We start from the raw sequence: 6,139 nt of genomic DNA on the forward strand, positions 1-6,139 counted from the left end.
TGGTCACAGATTCGATAATTTCGGATGTGTGTCTTGCGAGGAGGTCTAAAACGTCACCTTCACGAGTTGGTTCTCTAATTGTCTAAAATAAGCTAAACCTCGCACGAACAGGCCATGAAGGCCAAAGGTACCAATCGGCCGACGTGTCATGTTCAGCTCAAAGACGTCATTGGATGGGGATATGGAGGGGCATGTGGTCAGCACACAGCTCTCCCGGCCGTAGGAGCCGGTACTTCTCGATCAGTTTGCCTCACAAGGGCTGAGTGCGCCCCGCTCGCCAACAGCGCTCGGGAGACTGGATGATCACCTATCCAAGTGCTAGCCCAGCCCGACAGCGCTTAACTTCGGTGATCTGACGGGAACCGGTGTTACCACTGCGGCAAGGCCGCTGGCCTTCTCTAACTGTCTGCTCGAAGTAATTTGAAGTCACGGCACGGTCAGGGAGGTAATTAACGATGCCGTTACAGTTCCTGCTTCAGGTGGTCTATAAAAGCATTTCTCACCGTCCTTTGATACTTAACTTCACCCAGATTAATTCACATTCGGAATCCGCGTTAACCTTCCTAGATGCTATCGACCTCTTGAATGTAATAAATGCGCCGCCACCACTGGGACTATTCTATCCTTTCGATAAGCATTACGATCTGGACTTTGAATTCGATTGTTCCCCACTTCCGGTTTCAATCAACTTTTTAGTCGTATTAATATCTGGGCATTATAACCTTCAATAAGCGATACTAATTTTGGAAATTTCCCTTGGATGCTCCTACAGTTTACTAATATCAAATAAACCTTTTGTATTTCCGATCTACGGGGACGAGCATTCCCTGAGAATTCGTCTCACCCCAAAGGGCAGTTCCTGCAAACTAAAAAGAAAAAAAAAAAAAAACCTTCTTCTATGTCAGTCCATTAACGAGAAATATGTTATCCTGTGCTACTTCACATGCTCCTTCTCCCTCTCTCTGTCCATCTCTTCCACACCTTCTCTCTGTCCATATCTTCCTCCCCCATATCTCTGTCCACTTCTTACTCTTTCTCCTCTCTGTCCACTTCTTCTTCCCCCTCTACCTATCCTTCTCAACCTCTTCCCTTCCTGAGTTGATCTACTCCTACCCATCTCCCTGCCAATCTCCTCTTCCTGCCCCGTCTGCCTATCTTCCACATCCCCTCCCACTATCTATCTCCTCGTCTCCTCCTCTCTCTGTTCATATCTCTCCTTCCCTTCTTTCTGTCCATCTCTTCCTCTACCCCTCTCTGTCAATCTCTTACTCCTCTCTCTCTTTCTCTGTCCAGCTCTTCCTCCCCCATATCCTGTCTATCTGTTCCTCTTGCCTTTCTCTGTCCATTTCTTCTTCGCCTCTCCCTATCCACCTCATCCTCTTCCCTATCTCTCTATCCATCTCCTCTTCTCCCCTCTGTCTGTCTCCTGCATGTCCTATCACTGACCCAGTCCTCATCCCCTCCTCTCTCTGTCCCTATCTACCTCTTCCTTTTCTCTGTGTATTTATTCTACTGCCTCTCTCTTTCTCTCCATTTCCTCTTCCTCACATCCACGTCCATATCCTTCTTTCCTCTCTTTTTCTTCTCACCTCCCAGTTCTCTCTCCACACTAATGGCACCACCCCAATAGGAGGTTTTCTGTTTCTTACCACTCAGTATTCCTTTCCAGGTAGTAAGTAATATGTGCACCAAGTTTGGCTGAAATAGGTCCAGTGGTTTATGACGAAAAGTGAAACATACGTAATACATACATACGTACATACATACATACATGCATAGAAATGTACATAGTTTTCTTATAATATTTATGGATAAGAAGTAGATAATATAGGTGGTTCATTGTTTTTCTAAAATAGTCTCTTTTATAGCAAAATCTTTGTTATAATTTCCTCAGTAACAAAAAGCTCGTATACTGCATAATATGTTCTTTTTCTTCTGTGACAAGACACATCTTTACGTGTCAGTGGGAGACTGCAACCGCCTGAGCCTACGATGTCATCGAGGGACATCGAGTAATGCTGTGAAGGTCACCAACGATTTTGACTACTATTTAAACCAGAATTATAGCCAGTTTAAATTCATAATTTCACTTTGTACGATTTAATTCGCCCACGTTTCTCGATATTTCACGACGTTCTAAATTACTTTCTTTAGGTTTCGATTTATGGAAGGAATAGGAGAATCGAGCAGCTACTGTTTGTACTTCATGGCAACAGAGAAAAGGATGTATGATATTACATAGCGTTTTGCTGGGACGGGTAATTTCAAAAAAATGGTTCAAATGGCTCTGAGCACTATGGGACTCAACTGCTGAGGTCATAAGTCCCATAGAACTTAGAACTACTTAAACCTAACTAACCTAAGGACAACACACACATCCATGCCCGAAGCAGAATTCGAACCTGCGACCGTAGCGGTCGCGCGGTTCCAGACTGTAGCGCCAGAACCGCTTGGCCACCAGCGGCCGGCGGGCAATTTCATATCGTGTTAAGCAATTTTTCGTGTCAAGCCTTCTCTTCGAATTATCTATATTGCCACTGTTAATGTTAATATACAGCGAAGGAAGTTCTAACGATTCTCTGTTGTTGATTCGAATCGCGAGCACCCCTCGTTTCACTGAGTACAATTTTCAGTCCTGCTTTTAACGAACGTGGATGCTTCTGAGCACTTTGTTTATTGAAAACGCTACCAGTGTTTGGAGTAATAACACTGGGAGTTATGAATTATTTCATACGATGTGGGCGTTTGATGTGGGCGTTTGCCGTTTAGTAAACACGACACACATATCCGCCTAAAAAGCACCTGTATGTTCAATTTTATACTTTTCCTTTCTTTTACGCTGTGCACCGCTGCTGACGTCAATTCATTCTACCCGAAGCGAATAAAAATGTACTTTTCATTTTCATAAAAGCTTGTTTTCGTCCACAGAGATCAACGAAATTTCCACCCACCAGCCCGCAAGCGCGTATTGTGGTCCGGTGCAGACGGATCTCCATCCAGCCGTGCAACAACAATAAAAACGTGTGAATGTCTTTTTATCTGTGTGCACTCGCGCAGTCTGCATCTTACTGAGAAGACTTTGGCAGAAGGTTCTTTTTGACGGAACTGTACTTCCATAGGGTTTCTCAGCTTAGCGGAACTGCTCGACTGCTAAAATGATACCAACTTTCGAAACATTCAAATGTGTATGCCCTCAACACGTCGTGCATTCAATGTGTTGATCAGAACAAGAAGGATGGTGAAGAAAGTAGAGGCACTGCTGGATGACGATCAGAATGAGACAGATAATTCAGACCTGCTTGAAAATGGAAGCAACACTTTCGAGAATCAGGGAAATTTCGCAGGATTTGTCGATCGAGAGGAAGAGTTCGACAGCGTAAATGTTAAAAAATGTTTGAAATTTTCACAGAAATATAGGTGTATACTATAGGGACTGAAAGGGTGACACACCATATACGCAAGAACCAAGAGTGAACCGTAAGAATGGAAGTCAGAGAAGGAAGTGCCCGGGTTAGAAGAATATAAATACAATCTTTCTCTATGTTAATCTATACATCGTAGAACCAATGACAGAAATACATACGTACATATTACACTACTGGCCATTAAAATTGCTACACCAAGAAGAAATGCAGATGATAAACGGGTATTCATTGGACAAGTATATTATACTACAACTGAATTTCGATTACATATTCACGCAATTTGGGTGCATAGATCCACCGAAATCAGTACCCAGAACAACTATCTCTGGCCGTAATAACGGCCTTGATACGCCTAGGCATTGAGTCAAACAGAGCTTGGACGGCGTGTACAGGTACAGCTGACCAGGCAGCTTCAACACGATACCACAGTTTATCAAGAGTAGTGACTGGCGTATTGTGACGAGCCAGTTGCTCGGCCACCATTGACCGGACGTTTTCAATTGGTGAGAGATCTGGAGAATGTGCTGGCCAGGGCAGCAGTCGAACATTTTCTGTATCCAGAAAGGCCAGTACAGGACCTGCAACATGCGGTCGTTCATTATCCTGCTGAAAAGTAGGGTTTCGCAGGGATGGAATGAAAGGTAGAGCCAAGGGCCGTAAACACATCTGAAATGTAACGTTCACTGTTCAAAGTGCCGTCAATGCGAACAAGAGGTGACCGAGACGTGTAACCAATGGCGCCCCATACCATCACGCCGGGTGATACGCCAATATGGTGAGGACGAATACACGCTTCCAATGTGCGTTCACCACGATGTCGCAAAGACGGATGCGACCATCATGATGTTGTAAACAGAACATGGATTCATCCGAACAAGTGACGTTTTGCCATTCGTGAACCCCGGTTCGTCGTTGAAAACACCATCGCAGACGCTCCTGTCTGTGATGCAGCGTCAAGGGTAACCGCAGCCACGGTGTCCGAGCTGTTAGTCCATGCTGCTGCAAACGTCATCGAACTGCTCGTGTTGTGGGTTGGCAGGAGAGCCAACACCGTTTCTAGAGGAAGCCGAAAGGTACGCATTTTAGCTCACGCAGGCTGGCGTGAGGTCTGGAACAGGGCAAGGAAATTAGAATTTAGAAAAAACGGACGTAGCTGGTGGAATACTTAACTTTAATCCATAAATGGTGAACGTCGCTCTTGACGGTACATTATTCACAGTATCAACAGTGACTGGTAATGACGCCTTGCTAGGTCGTAGCAAATGTAGCTGAAGGCTATGCTAACTATCGTCTCGGCAAATGAGAGCGTATTTTGTCAGTGAACCACCCCTAGCAAAGTCGGCTGTACAACTGGGGCGAGTGCTAGGAAGTCTCTCTAGACCTGCCGTGTGGCGGCACTCGGTCTGCAATCATTGACAGTGGCGACACGCGGGTCCGACGTATACTAACGGACCGCGGCCGATTTAAAGGCTACCACCTAGCAAGTGTGGTGTCTGGCGGTGACACCACAGTTCGTGCAGATGGTTGTTGTCTTGCAAACGTACCCATATGTTGACTCAGGGATCGAGACGTGGCTGCACGATCCGTTACAGCCATGCGCATAAGATGCCTGTCATCTCGACTACTAGTGATACGAGGCCGTTGGGATCCAGCACGGCGTTCCGCATTACCCTCCTGCACCCACCGATTCCATTTTCTGCTAACAATCATTAGATCTCGACCAACTCGAGCAGCAATGTCGCGATACGATATACCGCAATCGCGATAGGTTACAATTAGAGCTTTATCGAAGTCGGAAACGTGATGGTACGCATTTTTCCTCCTTACAGGAATCATGACAAGAACGTTTCACCAGGCAACTCCGGTCAACTGCTGTTTGTGTATGAGAAATCGGTTGGAAACCTTCCTCATGTCAGCACGTTGTAGGTGTCGCCACCGGTGCCAACCATGTTAGAACGCTCTGAAAAGCTAATCATTTGCATATCACAGCATCTTCTTCCTGTCGGTTAAATTTCGCGCCTGTAGCACGTCATCTTCGTGGTGTAGCAATTTTAATGGACAGTAGTGTATAAAAGTGGATGTACGTCTGTATGTTCCGCCGGCCGGAGTGGCCGAGCGGTTTAGGCACTTCAGTCTCAAACCGCACGACCGCTACGGTCGCAGGTTCGAATCCTGACTCGGGCATGGATGTGTGTGATGTCCTTAGGTTAGTTAGGTTTAAGTAGTTCTAAGTTCTAGTGGACTGATGACCTGAAAAGTTAAGTCCCATAGTGCTCAGAGCCATTTGTCTGTGTTCCACATCTGCTCCTAAACCACCGAACCGGTTTCAACTTGCCGCAATACAAGTACCACTTACTGTCTGGAAGGAACCAGTGTGGGAGTGGAACCACTATCCTCTCAAAGGGCCGGGGTTGAGGAAGAAGCACCGAGAGGGGTGGTGCAGTGGTCAGCACACGGGACTCGCATTCGGGATGACGACGGTTCAAACCCATGTCCGCCCATCCGGATTTGGGTTTTCCGTGGTTTCCCTAAATCGCTCACGGCAAATGCCTCGATCGTTCCTCCGAAACAACACGGCAGTTTTCTTTCCTCATCCTTCCCAAATCCGAGCTTGTGCTCCCTCTCTAATGACCTCGTCGTCCACGGGACGTTAAACACTAAACTCTTCCTCCTCCTCCTCCATGAAAAAGAAGCATAGCTCACCACGCACAGAT

General features: G+C 46.2%; 1 pseudogene; it reads right to left on the minus strand.

Moving 5' to 3' along the window:
- Positions 1-275: 275 nt before the first annotated feature.
- Positions 276-393, minus strand: LOC124720662 (annotated as a pseudogene).
- Positions 394-6,139: the final 5,746 nt, after the last annotated feature.

Source organism: Schistocerca piceifrons, chromosome 11, assembly GCF_021461385.2.
Source record: "Schistocerca piceifrons isolate TAMUIC-IGC-003096 chromosome 11, iqSchPice1.1, whole genome shotgun sequence".
Taxonomy (NCBI): Eukaryota; Metazoa; Arthropoda; class Insecta; order Orthoptera; family Acrididae; genus Schistocerca; species Schistocerca piceifrons.